General features: G+C 43.0%; 22 non-coding genes across 22 annotated transcripts; all 22 read right to left on the bottom strand.

Moving 5' to 3' along the window:
- Positions 1-1,062: 1,062 nt before the first annotated feature.
- TRNAL-UAG (transfer RNA leucine (anticodon UAG)) lies at positions 1,063-1,146 on the bottom strand. Its single transcript has one exon. It is a non-coding gene; the product is annotated as a tRNA-Leu (tRNA).
- A 297-nt stretch (positions 1,147-1,443) lies between these two features.
- On the bottom strand, positions 1,444-1,527 carry TRNAL-CAG (transfer RNA leucine (anticodon CAG)). Its single transcript has one exon. It is a non-coding gene; the product is annotated as a tRNA-Leu (tRNA).
- A 308-nt stretch (positions 1,528-1,835) lies between these two features.
- On the bottom strand, positions 1,836-1,919 carry TRNAL-CAG (transfer RNA leucine (anticodon CAG)). The gene has a single exon. It is a non-coding gene; the product is annotated as a tRNA-Leu (tRNA).
- A 1,082-nt stretch (positions 1,920-3,001) lies between these two features.
- On the bottom strand, positions 3,002-3,085 carry TRNAL-CAG (transfer RNA leucine (anticodon CAG)). Its single transcript has one exon. It is a non-coding gene; the product is annotated as a tRNA-Leu (tRNA).
- Positions 3,086-3,393: 308 nt separating this feature from the next.
- On the bottom strand, positions 3,394-3,476 carry TRNAL-CAG (transfer RNA leucine (anticodon CAG)). The gene has a single exon. It is a non-coding gene; the product is annotated as a tRNA-Leu (tRNA).
- A 1,482-nt stretch (positions 3,477-4,958) lies between these two features.
- TRNAL-CAG (transfer RNA leucine (anticodon CAG)) lies at positions 4,959-5,042 on the bottom strand. The gene has a single exon. It is a non-coding gene; the product is annotated as a tRNA-Leu (tRNA).
- A 4,970-nt stretch (positions 5,043-10,012) lies between these two features.
- On the bottom strand, positions 10,013-10,096 carry TRNAL-CAG (transfer RNA leucine (anticodon CAG)). Its single transcript has one exon. It is a non-coding gene; the product is annotated as a tRNA-Leu (tRNA).
- Positions 10,097-11,578: 1,482 nt separating this feature from the next.
- On the bottom strand, positions 11,579-11,662 carry TRNAL-CAG (transfer RNA leucine (anticodon CAG)). The gene has a single exon. It is a non-coding gene; the product is annotated as a tRNA-Leu (tRNA).
- A 297-nt stretch (positions 11,663-11,959) lies between these two features.
- TRNAL-CAG (transfer RNA leucine (anticodon CAG)) lies at positions 11,960-12,043 on the bottom strand. The gene has a single exon. It is a non-coding gene; the product is annotated as a tRNA-Leu (tRNA).
- A 1,080-nt stretch (positions 12,044-13,123) lies between these two features.
- TRNAL-CAG (transfer RNA leucine (anticodon CAG)) lies at positions 13,124-13,207 on the bottom strand. Its single transcript has one exon. It is a non-coding gene; the product is annotated as a tRNA-Leu (tRNA).
- A 311-nt stretch (positions 13,208-13,518) lies between these two features.
- On the bottom strand, positions 13,519-13,602 carry TRNAL-CAG (transfer RNA leucine (anticodon CAG)). Its single transcript has one exon. It is a non-coding gene; the product is annotated as a tRNA-Leu (tRNA).
- A 306-nt stretch (positions 13,603-13,908) lies between these two features.
- Positions 13,909-13,992, bottom strand: TRNAL-CAG (transfer RNA leucine (anticodon CAG)). Its single transcript has one exon. It is a non-coding gene; the product is annotated as a tRNA-Leu (tRNA).
- A 311-nt stretch (positions 13,993-14,303) lies between these two features.
- Positions 14,304-14,387, bottom strand: TRNAL-CAG (transfer RNA leucine (anticodon CAG)). Its single transcript has one exon. It is a non-coding gene; the product is annotated as a tRNA-Leu (tRNA).
- A 306-nt stretch (positions 14,388-14,693) lies between these two features.
- TRNAL-CAG (transfer RNA leucine (anticodon CAG)) lies at positions 14,694-14,777 on the bottom strand. Its single transcript has one exon. It is a non-coding gene; the product is annotated as a tRNA-Leu (tRNA).
- A 310-nt stretch (positions 14,778-15,087) lies between these two features.
- Positions 15,088-15,171, bottom strand: TRNAL-CAG (transfer RNA leucine (anticodon CAG)). The gene has a single exon. It is a non-coding gene; the product is annotated as a tRNA-Leu (tRNA).
- Positions 15,172-15,479: 308 nt separating this feature from the next.
- TRNAL-CAG (transfer RNA leucine (anticodon CAG)) lies at positions 15,480-15,563 on the bottom strand. The gene has a single exon. It is a non-coding gene; the product is annotated as a tRNA-Leu (tRNA).
- A 310-nt stretch (positions 15,564-15,873) lies between these two features.
- Positions 15,874-15,957, bottom strand: TRNAL-CAG (transfer RNA leucine (anticodon CAG)). Its single transcript has one exon. It is a non-coding gene; the product is annotated as a tRNA-Leu (tRNA).
- Positions 15,958-16,656: 699 nt separating this feature from the next.
- On the bottom strand, positions 16,657-16,740 carry TRNAL-CAG (transfer RNA leucine (anticodon CAG)). The gene has a single exon. It is a non-coding gene; the product is annotated as a tRNA-Leu (tRNA).
- A 308-nt stretch (positions 16,741-17,048) lies between these two features.
- Positions 17,049-17,132, bottom strand: TRNAL-CAG (transfer RNA leucine (anticodon CAG)). Its single transcript has one exon. It is a non-coding gene; the product is annotated as a tRNA-Leu (tRNA).
- A 1,475-nt stretch (positions 17,133-18,607) lies between these two features.
- On the bottom strand, positions 18,608-18,691 carry TRNAL-CAG (transfer RNA leucine (anticodon CAG)). Its single transcript has one exon. It is a non-coding gene; the product is annotated as a tRNA-Leu (tRNA).
- Positions 18,692-19,000: 309 nt separating this feature from the next.
- TRNAL-CAG (transfer RNA leucine (anticodon CAG)) lies at positions 19,001-19,084 on the bottom strand. Its single transcript has one exon. It is a non-coding gene; the product is annotated as a tRNA-Leu (tRNA).
- Positions 19,085-19,785: 701 nt separating this feature from the next.
- On the bottom strand, positions 19,786-19,869 carry TRNAL-CAG (transfer RNA leucine (anticodon CAG)). Its single transcript has one exon. It is a non-coding gene; the product is annotated as a tRNA-Leu (tRNA).
- Between the last annotated feature and the right edge of the window lie 287 nt (positions 19,870-20,156).

Genomic DNA, 20,156 nt, shown 5'->3' on the forward strand with positions numbered 1-20,156 from the left:
AACATATGACTAAAATTTATTGAAAAAAAGAACAAGTATTGCGCGCGATAGAAGGAGTAATTGATATCACATGGCTCTTTTCAAAAGTGGCCTATCAAGCGCGCTGGAGTTTTGGTTGCGAAAAAAGTGAAAGTGATGAACGCTGTGGAAAAAAAATTTTTGTGCCGATAGGTATTAAAATTTATCTGTAATATGACTACTAAATGTCTGTACCAGTACGCCCAGCCACCTAGCTAATAAACAATAGTCATTACTCACACAGCTGAAGCAAAGCATAAGTGCCAGAATTGGGATGCCAACCCAGGCCCGGATGCCCGGACTGCGACCTGAACGCAGCGCCTTGGACCGCTCGGCCATCCTGACATGCGGTTCGGCTGCTTTTGTCGAGAAATAAAACATTTGACTAAAATTTATTGAAAAAAAGAACAGGTATTGCGCACGATAGAAGGAGTAATTGACATCACATGGCTATTTTCAGAAGTGGCCTATCAAGCGCGTTGGAATTTTCGTCGCCAAAAATTGAAAGTAATGAACGCCGCGGAAAAGAAATTTTGTGCCGATAGGTATACACATTTATCTGTATTATGACTCCTAATTGTCTGTACCGGTACGCCCAGCAACCTTGCTAATAAACAATAGTCATTACTCACACAGCTGAAGCAAAACATAAGTGGCAGAAGTGGGATTCGAACCCACGCCCGTAAGACCGGACTGCGACCTGAACGCAGCGCCTTGGACCGCACGGCCATCCTGACCTGCGGTTTGGCTGCTTTTGTCGAGAAATAAAACATATGACTAATGTTTATTTAAAAAAGAACAGGTATTGCGTGCGATAGAAGAAGTAATTGACATCACATGGATATTTTCAAAAGTGCCCTATAGGCGCGCTGGAATTTTCGTCGCAAAAAAATTGAAAGTAATGAACGCTGTGGAAAAAAATTTTTTTGCCGATAGGTATTCACATTTATCTGTATTATGACTCCTAAATGTCTGTTCTTGCACGCCCAGCCACCTAGCTAATAAACAATAGTCATTACTCACACAGCTGAAGCAAAACATAACGGTCAGAAGTGGGACTCGAACCCACGCCCGGAAGTCCGGACTGAGACCTAAACGCAGCGCCTTGGACCGCTCGGCCATCCTGACATGCGGTTCGGCTGCTTTTGTCGTGAAATAAAAGATATGACTAAAGCTTAAAAAAAAGAACAGGTATTGCGCGCAATAGAAGGAATAATTGACATCACACGGCTATTTTCAAAAGTGGCCTTCAAGCGCACTGACATTTTCGTCGCGAAAAAAATTGAAAGTAATGAACGCTGCGGAAATTAATTTTTGGTTTACACATTTTTCTGTATTATGACTCCTAATCGTCTGTACCGGTACGCCCAGCCACCTAGCTAATAAACAATAGTCATTACTCACACAGCTGAAGCAAAATATAACTGTCAGAAGTGGGATTCAAACCCACGCCCCTAAGTCCGGACTGCGACCTGAACGCAGCGCCTTGGACCGCTCGGCCATCCTGACATGCAGTTTGGCTGCTTTTGTCGAGAAATAAAACATATGACTAAAGTTTATTGAAAAAATGAACAGGTATTGCGCACGATAGAAGGAGTAATTGACATCACATGGCTATTTTCAGAAGGGGCCTATCAAGCGCGTTGCAATTTTCGTCGCTAAAAATTGAAAGTAATGAACGCCGCGGAAAAGAAATTTTGTGCCGATAGGTATACACATTTATCTGTATTATGAGTTCTAAATGTCTGTACCGGTACGCCCAGCAACCTTGCTAATAAACAATAGTCATTACTCACACAGCTGAAGCAAAACATAAGTGTCAGAAGTGGGATTCGAACCCTCGCCCGTAAGACCGGACTGCGACCTGAACGCAGCGCCTTGGACCGCTCGGCCATCCTGACATGCGGTTCGGCTGCTTTTGTCGTGAAATAAAAGATATGACTAAAGCTTAAAAAAAAGAACAGGTATTGCGCGCAATAGAAGGAATAATTGACATCACACGGCTATTTTCAAAAGTGGCCTTCAAGCACACTGGCATTTTCGTCGCGAAAAAAATTGAAAGTAATGAACGCTACGGAAATTAAATTTTGGTATACAAATTTATCTGTATTATGACTCCTAATCGTCTGTACCGGTACGCCCAGCCACCTAGCTAATAAACAATAGTCATTACTCACACAGCTGAAGCAAAACATAAGTGTCAGAAGTGGGATTCGAACCAACGCCCTGAAGTCCGGACTGCAACCTGAACGCAGTGCCTCGGTCCGCTCGGTCATCCTGACATGCGGTTTGGCTGCTTGTGTCGAGAAATAAAAGATATGACTGAAGTTTATTTAAAAAAAGAACAGGAATTGCGCGCGATAGAAGCAGTAAATGACATCACATGGCTATTTTCAAAAGTGGCCTTCAAGCGCACTGGCATTTTCGTCGCGAAAAATGTGAAAGTAATGAACGCTGTGGAAAAGAATTTTTGTGCCGACAGGTTCACACATTTATCTGTATTATGACTCCTAAATGTCTGTACCGGTACACCCAGCCACCTAGCTAATAAACAATAGTCATTACTCACACAGCTGAAGCAAAACATAAGTGTCAGAAGTGGGATTCGTACCCACGCCCTGAAGACCGGACTGCGACCTTAACGCAGTGCCCTGGGCCGCTCCGCCATCCTGACATGCGGTTTGGCTGCTTTTGTCGAGAAATAAAACATATGACTAAAGTTTATGGAAAAAAAGAACAGGTGTTGCGTGCAATAGAAGGAGTTATTGACATCACATAGCTATTTTCAAAAGTGGCCTATCAAGCGCGCTGGAATTTTCGTCGCCAAAAAAATGAAAGTAATGAACGCCGCGGCAAAGAAATTTTGTGCCGATAGGTATACACATTTGTCTGTATTATGACTCCTAAATGTCTGTACCGGTGCGCCCAGCCACCTTGCTAATAAGCAATAGTCATTACTCACATAGCTGAAGCAAAACATAACTGTCAGAAGTGGGATTCGAACCCACGCCCGGAAATCCGGACTGCGACCTGAACGCAGCGCCTTAGACCGCTCGGCCATCCTGACATGCGGTTCGGCTGCTTTTGTCGAGAAATAAAACATATGACTAAACCTATTTAAAAAAGAACAGGTATTGCGCGCGTTAGAAGCAGTAAATGACATCACATGTCTATTTTCAAAAGTGGCCTATCAAGCGCGCTGGAATTTTCGTCGCGAAAAAAAGTGAAAGTAATGAACGCCTTGGGAAAGAATTTTCGTGCCGATAGGTATACACAATTCTCTGTATTATGACTCCTAAATGTCTGTACCGGTACGCCCAGCCACCTAGCTAATAAACAATAGTCATTACTCACACAGCTGAAGCAAAACTTGAGTGTCAAAGTGGGATTCGAACCCACGCCCTGAAGACCGGACTGCGACCTGAACGCAGTGCCTTGGACCACTCGGCCATCCTGACATGCGGTTTGGCTGCTTCTGTCGAGAAATAAAAGATATGACTAAAGTTTATTTAAAAAAAGAACAGGTATAGCGCACGATAGAAGGAGTAAATGCCATCACATGGCTATTTTCAAAAGTGGCCTATCAAGCGCGCTGGAGTTTTGGTCGCGAAAAAAAGTGAAATGAACGCTGTGGAAAAATATTTTTGTGCCGATAGGTATTCACATTTATCTGTATTATGACTCTTAAAGTCTGTACCGGTACGCCCAGCCACCTAGCTAATAAACAATAGTCATTACTCACACAGCTGAAGCAAAGCATAAGTGCCAGAATTGGGATGCGAACCCACGCCCGGATGCCCGGACTGCAACCTGAACGCAGCGCCTTGGACCGCTGGGCCATCCTGACATGAGGTTCGGCTGCTTTTGTCGAGAAATAAAACATATGACTAAAATTTATTGAAAAAAAGAACAAGTATTGCGCGCGATAGAAGGAGTAATTGATATCACATGGCTCTTTTCAAAAGTGGCCTATCAAGCGCGCTGGAGTTTTGGTTGCGAAAAAAGTGAAAGTGATGAACGCTGTGGAAAAAAAATTTTTGTGCCGATAGGTATTAACATTTATCTGTAATATGACTACTAAATGTCTGTACCAGTACGCCCAGCCACCTAGCTAATAAACAATAGTCATTACTCACACAGCTGAAGCAAAGCATAAGTGCCAGAATTGGGATGCCAACCCAGGCCCGGATGCCCGGACTGCGACCTGAACGCAGCGCCTTGGACCGCTCGGCCATCCTGACATGCGGTTCGGCTGCTTTTGTCGAGAAATAAAACATTTGACTAAAATTTATTGAAAAAAAGAACAGGTATTGCGCACGATAGAAGGAGTAATTGACATCACAAGGCTATTTTCAGAAGTGGCCTATCAAGCGCGTTGGAATTTTCGTCGCCAAAAATTGAAAGTAATGAACGCCGCGGAAAAGAAATTTTGTGCCGATAGGTATACACATTTATCTGTATTATGACTCCTAATTGTCTGTACCGGTACGCCCAGCAACCTTGCTAATAAACAATAGTCATTACTCACACAGCTGAAGCAAAACATAAGTGGCAAAAGTGGGATTCGAACCCACGCCCGTAAGACCGGACTGCGACCTGAACGCAGCGCCTTGGACCGCACGGAAATCCTGACATGCGGTTTGGCTGCTTTTGTCGAGAAATAAAACATATGACTAATGTTTATTTAAAAAAGAACAGGTATTGCGTGCGATAGAAGAAGTAATTGACATCACATGGATATTTTCAAAAGTGCCCTATAGGCGCGCTGGAATTTTCGTCGCAAAAAAATTGAAAGTAATGAACGCTGTGGAAAAAAATTTTTTTGCCGATAGGTATTCACATTTATCTGTATTATGACTCCTAAATGTCTGTTCTTGCACGCCCAGCCACCTAGCTAATAAACAATAGTCATTACTCACACAGCTGAAGCAAAACATAACGGTCAGAAGTGGGACTCGAACCCACGCCCGGAAGTCCGGACTGAGACCTGAACGCAGCGCCTTGGACCGCTCGGCCATCCTGACATGCGGTTCGGCTGCTTTTGTCGTGAAATAAAAGATATGACTAAAGCTTAAAAAAAAGAACAGGTATTGCGCGCAATAGAAGGAATAATTGACATCACACGGCTATTTTCAAAAGTGGCCTTCAAGCGCACTGACATTTTCGTCGCGAAAAAAATTGAAAGTAATGAACGCTGCGGAAATTAATTTTTGGTTTACACATTTTTCTGTATTATTTATTTATTTATTTATTTATTTTATTTATTTATTTACCCTCAGGGCCAAATGGCATTACAGAGGGGGGTGGGTTATTTACAATAAAATATTGAATTTAACAAAAAAAGCAGTGAATACGGTTAAATCGTACAAATAAATTTGGAAGAGCACAATGTTTGTTAATATGCTGTATAATAATACATGTTAGGTAATACAACAACAAGCCTAAATATACAATGTTAGCTGTTGCAACAAAACACAAAAAAAGAACTTATTACACAATGTTAGCTAAAGCATCACGGAACAAATTGTTATCAGTAATAGCAACAATGTCACCGGGAAGTCTGTTCCACTCCTTTGATGTGCGAGGCAAAAAAGAATTGAAAAAAGTTTTTGTGTTGCATGAAGGGATGCCTACTTTGTGATGGTGGTCAATGCGGTGGGAAATGTGCTGTGGGCGAAGTAGTAGTTGGGCATGCAAGATGGGATGATGGTAGATCTTGTGAAATAGAGTTAGACGGGAGACTTTTCTGCGAGATGCTAAGGAAGGAAGTGCAAGTGAAGTTTTCATGGTTGAAATGCTAGCGGTTCTGTTATAATTGGACAATATAAAACGAACGGAGTTATTCTGAACAAGTTCAAGGGAAGTTACCAGGTTATTATAGGTAGGGTCCCACACGGTTGTAGCATATTCTAGTTTAGAGCGTATTAGTGTTTTATAAAGTAGCAGTTTTAAACCATGTGGAGCGTTAAAAAAGTTACGTCGTAAATAGCCAAGCATGCGGTTAGCATTGATAATGATGTATTCAATATGAGTTGTCCAGTTGAGGTTAGTTGTTATGTGAACTCCAAGATACTTATAAGAGTTAACAGAATCCAAAGGAATGTTATTAAGATAGTAAATAGGTGAAGTAGTGCAACTTCTTGATACACGCATGATTTTACACTTTTTAATGTTTAGGTCCATTAGCCATTTATCACACCAGTTAGATATAGCGTTAAGGTCAGACTGCAATATATTAATGTCATTATCGGTAGTAATTTCTCGAAAAATAACACAGTCGTCAGCAAATAGATGAATTTTTGATGATACAACTGATGACAGGTCATTAATATAAATGAGAAACAACAAGGGACCTAAGACGGACCCTTGCGGAACGCCAGAATGAACTTCGCGAAATGGAGAATTATGACAGTTGGCAGTAACGAATTGTGATCTGTTAGTGAGAAAGCATTCAATCCACATTAGTAGGTTACCGTCAAGGTTTAGTTGGTGTAGTTTGTAAAGTAGAAGTCTATGGCAAACCTTGTCAAAAGCTTTTGAAAAATCTAAAAAAATACAGTCAGCATGGGATGATTTATCAAGGATCTGATGTAAGTGATGAGTGAATGATATTAGCTGTGTTTCACATGAATATGTTTTACGGAAGCCATGTTGTGCTGACGTGAAAAATGAATTTGATTCTAAAAAATTGACTATGTTTGTAAATATTATATGCTCGAGCATTTTACAACAAATACTGGTTAAAGAAATGGGACGATAATTATTCGAACAGTGTTTATTACCAGATTTATGGAGTGGAACGACTTTTCCGATTTTCCATTGACTAGGAATAGTAGAAGTATCTAGTGACTGTTGAAAAATTTTAGTAACTATAATGGAACTATAAGCGCTAGTATTTTTTAAAAATTTTGTGTTAATACCATCATAACCAGGAGATGAATCGTTCTTAAGTGATTCAATGAGACGTACAACTCCAGGAGTTTCGATAATCACGGATGACATGGGTGAATAATTGTGCAAGGTTGCGCTAGGTAAATCATTATGGCTATCTACGGAGAAGTTTTGGATAAAAGAATCGTTGAGAACAGAAGCGCAAAGGGCTTCACTAATTTCGTTACCGGATGAATCGATCAAGGAAATATGATTGTCAGATAGGGGGTTAATAACTCGCCAGAATTTTTTTGCATTTGTTTGTAACATAGACGGCAGGACTTGAGTGAGGAAGTTGTCTTTAGCGGATTTTAGTGCAGATATGTAGATGGATGATGCAGATTTGTAGGCAGCCCAGCGTGGGTGGTTAGTGGGTAAACATCTTGCTGCACGATAAAAACGTTTCTTTCGGTTAGATAAGCGTTTGATGTACGCGTTGTACCATGGCGCACGTGCGTTAGTTGTGATAGTACGGCAAGGGATATACTTATTGGTTAGTTGTTCAACTTCATCTGCAAACATATCCCAGTTACACTGCACTGAACGGGTATCAAAACTGCTTAGAAATATGTCTAGAAAAGTTGCTAGTTCACTGTTTATCTTGTCAAAGTTGGCTTTTTTATAGTCCCGTATCTTTTTCTTTTTTTTATCTCTATTAGGACAGGGTGCATTAAATGAAAATGAAAGTAAAGAATGGTCACTGATACCTGGTGCGTAGGTTATAGCGGTAACAAAGTCTGGTCGGTTTGTTAGTATCAGATCAAGAATGCTAGCACTGTTAGTAGTTGCCCTAGTCGGTAAGGCCACTACTTGCGTCAGGGAAAACGTTGAACATAGGTTAATGAATTCATTTGGTTGCGGCGAAGACGGTAAAGAGTAGGGTGCGTATGCGTTCCACATTATACTAGGAAAGTTAAAATCTCCGAGGAGAAACAGGGGATGTGATGGAAATCGTGTGCAAACTATATTAATTGCGTCGTGAAGTTCATCGACAAATGTTGAAGGTGAAGAGGGAGAACGATAGCATACACCTAATATTATCTTATGGTGTCCAATGGTTACTATAGCCCAGACTAGCTCTAGTTCAGTGTTAATATGAATACAGGAAGAAGGAGTGTCTTTTGAGACTGCCAGAAGAACGCCGCCTCCCCTGCGCACTGTCCGATCACAACGGTACATGTGAAAATTGGTTGCGTCATCAAAGATTTCTTGATCGCGGACATGCGCATGGAGCCAAGTTTCAGTCAATGCAACTATTTTTGCGCTACATGTATCAATAGCTGATGATAAAGAATTATATTTATTTAGTACACTTCTAACGTTAGAAAAAACGACAGATACCTGAAGATTTGATTTGTGGTCACCTCCCCTCGCGCAACCCTATGTAGTCGTGTTCACAGAAGAAGAAGCTCTCGCATTATTGACATAATTGGTACGTTTTTTCACCTCTAGAACTTTGTCGCACTCGGGAAAATACATGTAACATTTGTTATTTAGTAGTAACTTGTTGTAACGCAGCTTAAGTGGTGAAGAACCGGCCTGAGCTTTCCCAAAGTCAATAAGTTTTTTACGTGCCTGCCTCGTTGCCACAGAGAAATCGTCGCTTACTGAAATATTCTTATCTTTTAGTTGATTGCGCAGTGACAGCACTTTCTCTTTCGTTTTGAAGTCAGTGAACTTGGCGACGATGGGGCGGCACTTAGTGGGTGAAGGGTTACCCAAACGGTGCACCCTTTGAAATGACTCGCTGGAAAAACTGTCAAGAATAGCAGAAATAGAATTCGTCAATTTCGCCTCGGTTTCTTGCCACGTTTCTCTAGAGTCTGGAACACCATGAAAGATTAAATTGTCCCTTCTGGACCTGTCCTCTAGCTCGGTTAGTCTAGATTGCACGTGGTTATTCTCGTCGGTTAGTTCTTCTACGGCTTTTTGCACACTTGCTAATTCTTCAGTCATAGTATCCAGTTTGATCGATTTTTCTTCCAATTCGTCAAGCCGCTTCCGGATACCAGTAATTTCAACGTGAATGTTTTTTTGTCCGGCTTTAATTGCTTTTACATCAATAGCAAGCTCAGACTGACACTGTGAGCTCTGTAACGAACGCGAGTGCACGTCTTTCAACATATGGAATAAGACATTCATTTGTTCGGCAGGGTTTTCGGGTAACTCATGAAATTCTTGTTGTGTTGTGGCACGGGTATTGGGTCCAGGGTTAGTCTCAATGTCGCCGGAACAAAGCAAGGTGTGAGCCATTGAAAAACATTCACACAGAGTCTCGCACAACACCCGTGGGCACGGGAACAGCAGTAGACAGCGGTTGTCAGATTTTTTAGCGTGTAGTAAAGGAGTACACACCTGCATGGTGAAGAAATAGCGGCTTAGAGCTGTGCAGAGACCACTGCTCTCGTGCCCACTGAAGGCGGTGTCCAGGTGTTGCTTCTTAAAACTGTCGGTGGCGATTGCTGCTGTCGTCGATGGGGCTGGTGGATCCTCAAAGAGCACCCAAGGGGCGTCAGAGCTCGGCATGTGTTGATCGGCTACGCTGACGAGGTACATTGTCGGTAGCGGCGCACCTACATGCGCCAAGCCAGCAGAGCAAATTGATAACCACGGCAGGATGTTCGCAAAGAAGGCCTGCATGGTGAAGAAATAGCGGCTTAGAGCTGTGCAGAGACCACTGCTCTCGTGCCCACTGAAGGCGGTGTCCAGGTGTTGCTTCTTAAAACTGTCGGTGGCGATTGCTGCTGTCGTCGATGGGGCTGGTGGATCCTCAAAGAGCACCCAAGGGGCGTCAGAGCTCGGCATGTGTTGATCGGCTACGCTGACGAGGTACATTGTCGGTAGCGGCGCACCTACATGCGCCAAGCCAGCAGAGCAAATTGATAACCACGGCAGGATGTTCGCAAAGAAGGCCTGCATGGTGAAGAAATAGCGGCTTAGAGCTGTGCAGAGACCACTGCTCTCGTGCCCACTCATTATGACTCCTAATCGTCTGTACCGGTACGCCCAGCCACCTAGCTAATAAACAATAGTCATTACTCACACAGCTGAAGCAAAATATAACTGTCAGAAGTGGGATTCAAACCCACGCCCCTAAGTCCGGACTGCGACCTGAACGCAGCGCCTTGGACCGCTCGGCCATCCTGACATGCAGTTCGGCTGCTTTTGTCGAGAAATAAAACATATGACTAAAGTTTATTGAAAAAAAAACAGGTATTGCGCACGATAGAAGGAGTAATTGACATCACATGGCTATTTTCAGAAGTGGCCTATCAAGCGCATTGGAATTTTCGTCGCCAAAAATTGAAAGTAATGAACGCCGCGGAAAAGAAATTTTGTGCCGATAGGTATACACATTTATCTGTATTATGACTCCTAAATGTCTGTACCGGTACGCCCAGCAACCTTGCTAATAAACAATAGTCATTACTCACACAGCTGAAGCAAAACATAAGTGGCAGAAGTGGGATTCGAACCCACGCCCGTAAGACCGGACTGCGACCTGAACGCAGCGCCTTGGACCGCACGGCCATCCTGACATGCGGTTTGGCTGCTTTTGTCGAGAAATAAAACATATGACTAATGTTTATTTAAAAAAGAACAGGTATTGCGTGCGATAGAAGAAGTAATTGACATCACATGGATATTTTCAAAAGTGCCCTATAGGCGCGCTGGAGTTTTGGTTGCGAAAAAAGTGAAAGTGATGAACGCTGTGGAAAAAAAATTTTTGTGCCGATAGGTATTAACATTTATCTGTAATATGACTACTAAATGTCTGTACCAGTACGCCCAGCCACCTAGCTAATAAACAATAGTCATTACTCACACAGCTGAAGCAAAGCATAAGTGCCAGAATTGGGATGCCAACCCAGGCCCGGATGCCCGGACTGCGACCTGAACGCAGCGCCTTGGACCGCTCGGCCATCCTGACATGCGGTTCGGCTGCTTTTGTCGAGAAATAAAACATTTGACTAAAATTTATTGAAAAAAAGAACAGGTATTGCGCACGATAGAAGGAGTAATTGACATCACAAGGCTATTTTCAGAAGTGGCCTATCAAGCGCGTTGGAATTTTCGTCGCCAAAAATTGAAAGTAATGAACGCCGCGGAAAAGAAATTTTGTGCCGATAGGTATACACATTTATCTGTATTATGACTCCTAATTGTCTGTACCGGTACGCCCAGCAACCTTGCTAATAAACAATAGTCATTACTCACACAGCTGAAGCAAAACATAAGTGGCAAAAGTGGGATTCGAACCCACGCCCGTAAGACCGGACTGCGACCTGAACGCAGCGCCTTGGACCGCACGGCCATCCTGACATGCGGTTTGGCTGCTTTTGTCGAGAAATAAAACATATGACTAATGTTTATTTAAAAAAGAACAGGTATTGCGTGCGATAGAAGAAGTAATTGACATCACATGGATATTTTCAAAAGTGCCCTATAGGCGCGCTGGAATTTTCGTCGCAAAAAAATTGAAAGTAATGAACGCTGTGGAAAAAAATTTTTTTGCCGATAGGTATTCACATTTATCTGTATTATGACTCCTAAATGTCTGTTCTTGCACGCCCAGCCACCTAGCTAATAAACAATAGTCATTACTCACACAGCTGAAGCAAAACATAACGGTCAGAAGTGGGACTCGAACCCACGTCCGGAAGTCCGGACTGAGACCTGAACGCAGCGCCTTGGACCGCTCGGCCATCCTGACATGCGGTTCGGCTGCTTTTGTCGTGAAATAAAAGATATGACTAAAGCTTAAAAAAAAGAACAGGTATTGCGCGCAATAGAAGGAATAATTGACATCACACGGCTATTTTCAAAAGTGGCCTTCAAGCGCACTGACATTTTCGTCGCGAAAAAAATTGAAAGTAATGAACGCTGCGGAAATTAATTTTTGGTTTACACATTTTTCTGTATTATGACTCCTAATCGTCTGTACCGGTACGCCCAGCCACCTAGCTAATAAACAATAGTCATTACTCACACAGCTGAAGCAAAATATAACTGTCAGAAGTGGGATTCAAACCCACGCCCCTAAGTCCGGACTGCGACCTGAACGCAGCGCCTTGGACCGCTCGGCCATCCTGACATGCAGTTCGGCTGCTTTTGTCGAGAAATAAAACATATGACTAAAGTTTATTGAAAAAAAAACAGGTGTTGCGCACGATAGAAGGAGTAATTGACATCACATGGCTATTTTCAGAAGTGGCCTATCAAGCGCATTGGAATTTTCGTCGCCAAAAATTGAAAGTAATGAACGCCGCGGAAAAGAAATTTTGTGCCGATAGGTATACACATTTATCTGTATTATGACTCCTAAATGTCTGTACCGGTACGCCCAGCAACCTTGCTAATAAACAATAGTCATTACTCACACAGCTGAAGCAAAACATAAGTGGCAGAAGTGGGATTCGAACCCACGCCCGTAAGACCGGACTGCGACCTGAACGCAGCGCCTTGGACCGCACGGCCATCCTGACATGCGGTTTGGCTGCTTTTGTCGAGAAATAAAACATATGACTAATGTTTATTTAAAAAAGAACAGGTATTGCGTGCGATAGAAGAAGTAATTGACATCACATGGATATTTTCAAAAGTGCCCTATAGGCGCGCTGGAATTTTCGTCGCAAAAAAATTGAAAGTAATGAACGCTGCGGAAATTAATTTTTGGTATACACATTTTTCTGTATTATGACTCCTAATCGTCTGTACCGGTACGCCCAGCCACCTAGCTAATAAACAATAGTCATTACTCACACAGCTGAAGCAAAATATAAGTGTCAGAAGTGGGATTCGAACCAACGCCCTGAAGTCCGGACTGCGACCTGAACGCAGTGCCTTGGACCGCTCGGTCATCCTGACATGCGGTTTGGCTGCTTTTGTCGAGAAATAAAAGATATGACTGAAGTTTATTTAAAAAAAGAACAGGTATTGCGCGCGATAGAAACAGTAAATGACATCACATGGCTATTTTCAAAAGTAGCCTTCAAGCGCACTGGCATTTTTGTCGCGAAAAATGTGAAAGTATTGAACGCTGTGGAAAAGATTTTTGTGCCGACAGGTAAACACATTTATCTGTATTATGACTCCTAAATGTCTGTACCGGTGCGCCAAGCCACCTAGCTAATAAACAATAGTCAATACTCACATAGCTGAAGAAAAACATAACTGTCAGAAGTGGGATTCGAACCCACGCCCGGAAGTCCGGACTGCGACCTGAACGCAGCGCCTTTGACCGCTCGGCCATCCTGACATGCGGTTCGGCTGCTTTTGTCGAGAAATAAAACATATGACTAAAGTTTATTTTAAAAAAAGAACAGGTATTGCGAGCGATACAAGGAGTAAATGCCATCACATGGCTCTTTTCAAAAGTGGCCTATCAAGCACGCTGGAGTTTTGGTCGCGAAAAAAGTGAAAGTGATGAACGCTGTGGAAAAAAATTTTTTGTGCCGATAGGTATTAATATTTATCTGTAATAAGACTACTAAATGTCTGTACCAGTACGCCAAGCCACCTAGCTAATAAACAATAGTCATTTCTCACACAGCTGAAGCAAAACGTAAGTGTCAGAAGTGGGATTCGAACCCACGGCCGGAAGACCGGACTGCGACCTGAACGCAGTGCCTTGGACCGCTCGGCCATCCTGACATGCCGTTTGGCTGCTTTTGTCGAGAAATAAAAGATATGACTAATGTTTATTTAAAAAAAGAACAGGTATAGCGCGCGATAGAAGGAGTAAATGCCATCACATGGCTATTTTCAAAAGTGGCCTATCAAGCGCACTGGAGTTTTGGTCACGAAAAAAAGTGAAATGAACGCTGTGGAAAAATATTTTTGTGCCGATAGATGTACACATTTATCTGTATTATGACTCCTACATATCTGTACCGGTACGCCCAGCAACCTTGCTAATAAACAATAGTCATTACTCACACAGCTGAAGCAAAACATAAGTGTCAGAATTGGGATTCGAACCCACGCCCGTAAGACCGGACTGCGACCTGAACGCAGCGCCTTGGACCCCTCGGCCATCCTGACATGCGGTTCGGCTGCTTTTGTCGAGAAATAAAAGATATAACTGAAGTTTATTTAAAAAAAAGAACAGGTATTGCGCGCGATAGAAGGAGTGAATGCCATCACATGGATATTTTCAAATGTGGCCTATCAAGCGCGCTGGAGTTTTGGTCGCGAAAAAAGTGAAAGTAATGAACGCTGTGGAAAAAAATTTTTTGTGCCGATAGGTATTAATATTTATCTGTAATAAGACTACTAAATGTCTGTACCAGTACGCCCAGCCACCTAGCTAATAAACAATAGTCATTTCTCACACAGCTGAAGCAAAACGTAAGTGTCAGAAGTGGGATTCGAACCCACGGCCGGAAGACCGGACTGCGACCTGAACGCAGTGCCTTGGACCGCTCGGCCATCCTGACATGCCGTTTGGCTGCTTTTGTCGAGAAATAAAATATATGACTAAAGTTTATTTAAAAAAAGAACAGGTATAGCGCGCGATAGAAGGAGTAAATGCCATCACATGGCTATTTTCAAAAGTGGCCTATCAAGCGCACTGGAGTTTTGGTCACGAAAAAAAGTGAAATGAACGCTGTGGAAAAATATTTTTGTGCCGATAGATGTACACATTTATCTGTATTATGACTCCTAAATATCTGTACCGGTACGCCCAGCAACCTTGCTAATAAACAATAGTCATTACTCACACAGCTGAAGCAGAACATAAGTGTCAGAATTGGGATTCGAACCCACGCCCGTAAGACCGGACTGCGACCTGAACGCAGCGCCTTGGACAACTCGGCCATCCTGACATGCGGTTTGGCTGCTTTTGTCGAGAAATAAAACATATGACTAATGTTTATTTAAAAAAAGAACAGGTATTGCTCGCGATAGAAGGAGTAAATGACATCACATGGCTATTTTCAAAACTGGCCTATCAAGCGCGCTAGAGTTTTCGTCGCGAAAAAAAGTGAAAGTAATGAGCGCTGTGGAAAAGAAATTTTGTGCCGATACGTATTCACATTTATCTGTATTATGACTCCTAAATGTCTGTACCGGCACGCCCAGCCACCTAGCTAATAAACAATAGTCATTACTCACACAGCTGAAGCAAAACATAACTGTCAGAAGTGGGACTCAAACCCACGCCCGGAAGTCCGGACTGCGACCTGAACGCAGCGCCTTGGACCCCACGGCCATCCTGACATGCGGTTCGGCTGCTTTTGTCGAGAAATAAAAGATATAACTGAAGTTTATTTAAAAAAAAGAACAGGTATTGCGCGCGATAGAAGGAGTGAATGCCATCACATGGATATTTACAAATGTGGCCTATCAAGCGCGCTGGAGTTTTGGTCGCGAAAAAAGTGAAAGTGATGAACGCTGTGGAAAAAAAAAAATTTTTGTGGGTATTCACATTTATCTGTAATATGACTCCTAAATGTGTGTACCGATACGCCCAGCCACCTAGCTAATAAACAATAGTCATTACTCACACAGCTGAAGCAAAACGTAAGTGTCAGCAGTGGGATTCGAACCCACGCCCGGAAGACCGGACTGCGACCTGAACGCAGCGCCTTGGACCGCTCGGCCATCCTGACATGCGGTTTGGCTGCTTTAGTCGAGAAATAAAACGTATGACTAAAGCTTTTTAAAAAAAGAACAGGTATTGCGCGCAATAGAAGGAATAATTGACATCACGCGGCTATTTTCAAAAGTGGCCTTCAAGCGCACTGGCACTTTCGTCGCGAAAAAAAAATTGAAAGTATAGAACGCTGCGGAAATTCATTTTTGTGCCGACAGGTATACACATTTATCTGTATTATGACTCCTAAATGTCTGTACTGGTACGCCCAGCCACCTAGCTAATAAACAATAGTCATTACTCACACAGCTGAAGCAAAACATAAGTGTCAGGAGTGGGATTCAAACCCACGCCCCTAAGTCCGGACTGCGACCTGAACGCAGCGCCTTGGACCGCTTGGCCATCCTGACATGCGGTTCGGCTGCTTTTGTTGAGAAATAAAACATATGACTAAAGTTTATTGAAAAAAAGAACAGGTATTGCGCACGATAGAAGGAGTAATTGACATCACATGGCTATTTTCAGAAGTGGCCTATCAAGCGCGTTGGAATTTTCGTCGCCAAAAATTGAAAGTAATGAACGCCGCGGAAAAGAAATTTTGTGCCGATAGGTATACACATTTATCTGTATTATGACTCCTAAATGTCTGTACCGGTACGCCCAGCAACCTTGCTAATAAGCAATAGTCATTACTCACACAGCTGAAGCAAAACATAAGTGGCAGAAGTGGGATTCGAACCCACGCCCGTAAGACCGGACTGCGACCTGAACGCAGCGCCTTGGACCGCACGGCCATCCTGACATGCGGTTTGGCTGCTTTTGTCGAGAAATAAAACATATGACTAATGTTTATTTAAAAAAAGAACAGGTATTGCGTGCGATAGAAGAAGTAATTGACATCACATGGATATTTTCAAAAGTGCCCTATAGGCGCGCTGGAATTTTCGTCGCAAAAAAATTGAAAGTAATGAACGCTGTGGGAAAGAATTTTCGTGCCGATAGGTATACACAATTCTCTGTATTATGACTCCTAAATTTTGTACCGGTACGCCCAGCCACCTAGGTAATAAAGAATAGTCATTACTCACACAGCTGAAGCAAAACATAAGTGTCAGGAGTGGGATTCAAACCCACGCCCCTAAGTCCGGACTGCGACCTGAACGCAGCGCCTTGGACCGCTCGGCCATCCTGACATGCGGTTCGGCTGCTTTTGTTGAGAAATAAAACATATGACTAAAGTTTATTGAAAAAAAGAACAGGTATTGCGCACGATAGAAGGAGTAATTGACATCACATGGCTATTTTCAGAAGTGGCCTATCAAGCGCGTTGGAATTTTCGTCGCCAAAAATTGAAAGTAATGAACGCCGCGGAAAAGAAATTTTGTGGCGATTTGTATTCACATTTATCTGTATTATGACTCCTAAATGTCTGTTCTTGCACGCCCAGCCACCTAGCTAATAAACAATAGTCATTACTCACACAGCTGAAGCAAAACATAACGGTCAGAAGTGGGACTCGAACCCACGCCCGGAAGTCCGGACTGAGACCTGAACGCAGCGCCTTGGACCGCTCGGCCATCCTGACATGCGGTTCGGCTGCTTTTGTCGTGAAATAAAAGATATGACTAAAGCTTAAAAAAAAGAACAGGTATTGCGCGCAATAGAAGGAATAATTGACATCACACGGCTATTTTCAAAAGTGGCCTTCAAGCGCACTGGCATTTTCGTCGCGAAAAAAATTGAAAGTAATGAACGCTGCGGAAATTAATTTTTGGTATTCACATTTATCTGTATTATGACTCCTAATCGTCTGTACCGGTACGCCCAGCCACCTAGCTAATAAACAATAGTCATTACTCACACAGCTGAAGCAAAATATAAGTGTCAGAAGTGGGATTCGAACCAACGCCCTGAAGTCCGGACTGCGACCTGAACGCAGTGCCTTGGACCGCTCGGTCATCCTGACATGCGGTTTGGCTGCTTTTGTCGAGAAAAAAAAGATATGACTGAAGTTTATTTAAAAAAAGAACAGGTATTGCGCGCGATAGAAGCAGTAAATGACATCACATGGCTATTTTTAAAAGTAGCCTTCAAGCGCACTGGCATTTTCGTCGCGAAAAATGTGAAAGTATTGAACGCTGTGGAAAAGATTTTTGTGCCGACAGGTAAACACATTTATCTGTATTATGACCCCTAAATGTCTGTACCGGTACACCCAGCCACCTAGCTAATAAACAATAGTCATTTCTCACACAGCTGAAGCAAAACATAAGTGTCAGAAGTGGGATTCGTACCCACGCCCTGAAGACCGGACTGCAACCTGAACGCAGTGCCCTGGACCGCTCCGCCATCCTGACATGCGGTTTGGCTGCTTTTGTCGAGAATAAAAACATATGACTAAAGTTTATGGAAAAAAAGAACAGGTGTTGCGTGCGATAGAAGGAGTAATTGACATCACATAGCTATTTTCAAAAGTGGCCTATCAAGCGCGCTGGAATTTTCGTCGCCAAAAAAAATGAAAGTAATGAACGCCGCGGCAAAGAAATTTTGTGCCGATAGGTATACACATTTTTCTGTATTATGACTCCTAAATGTCTGTACCGGTGCGCCAAGCCACCTAGCTAATAAACAATAGTCATTACTCACATAGCTGAAGCAAAGCTAAAGTGCCAGAATTGGGATGCGAACCCACGCCCGGATGCCCGGACTGCGACCTGAACGCAGCGCCTTGGACCGCTCGGCCATCCTGACATGCAGTTCGGCTGCTTTTGTCGAGAAATAAAACATATGACTAAAATTTATTGAAAAAAAGAACAGGTATTGCGCGCGATAGAAGGAGTAATTGATATCACACGGCTATTTTCAAAAGTGGCCTTCAAGCGCACTGGCACTTTCGTCGCGAAAAAAATTGAAAGTAATGAACGCTGCGGAAATTCATTTTTGTGCCGACAGGTATACACATTTATCTGTATTATGACTCCTGAATGTCTGTTCCGGTACGCCCAGCCACCTAGCTAATAAACAATAGTCATTACTCACACAGCTGAAGCAAAACATAACTGTCAGAAGTGGGATTCGAACCCACGCCCGGAAGTCCGGACTGCGACCTGAACGCAGCGCCTTGGACCGCTCGGCCATCCTGACATGCGGTTCGGCTGCTTTTGTCGAGAAATAAAACATATGACTATAGTTTATTGAAAAAAAGAACACGTATTGCGCACAATAGAAGGAGTAATTGACATCACATGGCTATTTTCAGAAGTGGCCTATCAAGCGCGTTGGAATTTTCGTCGCCAAAAAAATGAAAGTAATGAACGCCGCGGAAAATAAATTTTGTGCCGATAGGTTTACACATTTATCTGTATTATGACTCCTAAATGTGTGTACCGGTACGCCCAGCAACCTTGCTAATAAACTATAGTCATTACTCACACAGCTGAAGCAAAACGTAAGTGTCAGAAGTGGGATTCGAACCCACGCCCGTAAGACCGGACTGCGACCTGAACACAGCACCTTGGACCGCTCGGCCATCCTGACATGCGGTTTGGCTGCTTTTGTCGAGAAATAAAACATATGACTAATGTTTATTTGAAAAAACAACAGGTATTGCTCGCGATAGAAGGAGTAAATGACATCACATGGCTATTTTCAAAACTGGCCTATCAAGCGCGCTAGAGTTTTGGTCGCGAAAAAAGTGAAAGTGATGAACGCTGTGGAAAAAAAAATTTTGTGCCGATAGGTATTAACATTTATCTGTAATATGACTACTAAATGTCTGTACCAGTACGCCCAGCCACCTAGCTAATAAACAATAGTCATTACTCACATAGCTGAAGCAAAGCTAAAGTGCCAGAATTGGGATGCGAACCCACGCCCGGATGCCCGGACTGCGACCTGAACGCAGCGCCTTGGACCGCTCGGCCATCCTGACATGCAGTTCGGCTGCTTTTGTCGAGAAATAAAACATATGACTAAAATTTACTGAAAAAAAGAACAGGTATTGCGCGCGATAGAAGCAGTAAATGACATCACATGGCTATTTTTAAAAGTAGCCTTCAAGCGCACTGGCATTTTCGTCGCGAAAAATGTGAAAGTATTGAACGCTGTGGAAAAGATTTTTGTGCCGACAGGTAAACACATTTATCTGTATTATGACCCCTAAATGTCTGTACCGGTACGCCCAGCCACCTAGCTAATAAACAATAGTCATTACTCACACAGCTGAAGCAAAACATAACTGTCAGAAGTGGGATTCAAACCCACGCCCCTAAGTCCGGACTGCGACCTGAACGCAGCGCCTTGGACCGCTCGGCCATCCTGACATGCGGTTCGGCTGCTTTTGTCGAGAAATAAAACATATGACTAAAGTTTATTGAAAAAAAGAACACGTATTGCGCACAATAGAAGGAGTAATTGACATCACATGGCTATTTTCAGAAGTGGCCTATCAAGCGCGTTGGAATTTTCGTCGCCAAAAAAATGAAAGTAATGAACGCCGCGGAAAATAAATTTTGTGCCGATAGGTATACACATTTTTCTGTATTATGACTCCTAAATGTCTGTACCGGTGCGCCAAGCCACCTAGCTAATAAACAATAGTCATTACTCA

Source organism: Rhipicephalus microplus, chromosome X (assembly GCF_043290135.1).
Source record: "Rhipicephalus microplus isolate Deutch F79 chromosome X, USDA_Rmic, whole genome shotgun sequence".
Lineage (NCBI taxonomy): Eukaryota > Metazoa > Arthropoda > Arachnida > Ixodida > Ixodidae > Rhipicephalus > Rhipicephalus microplus.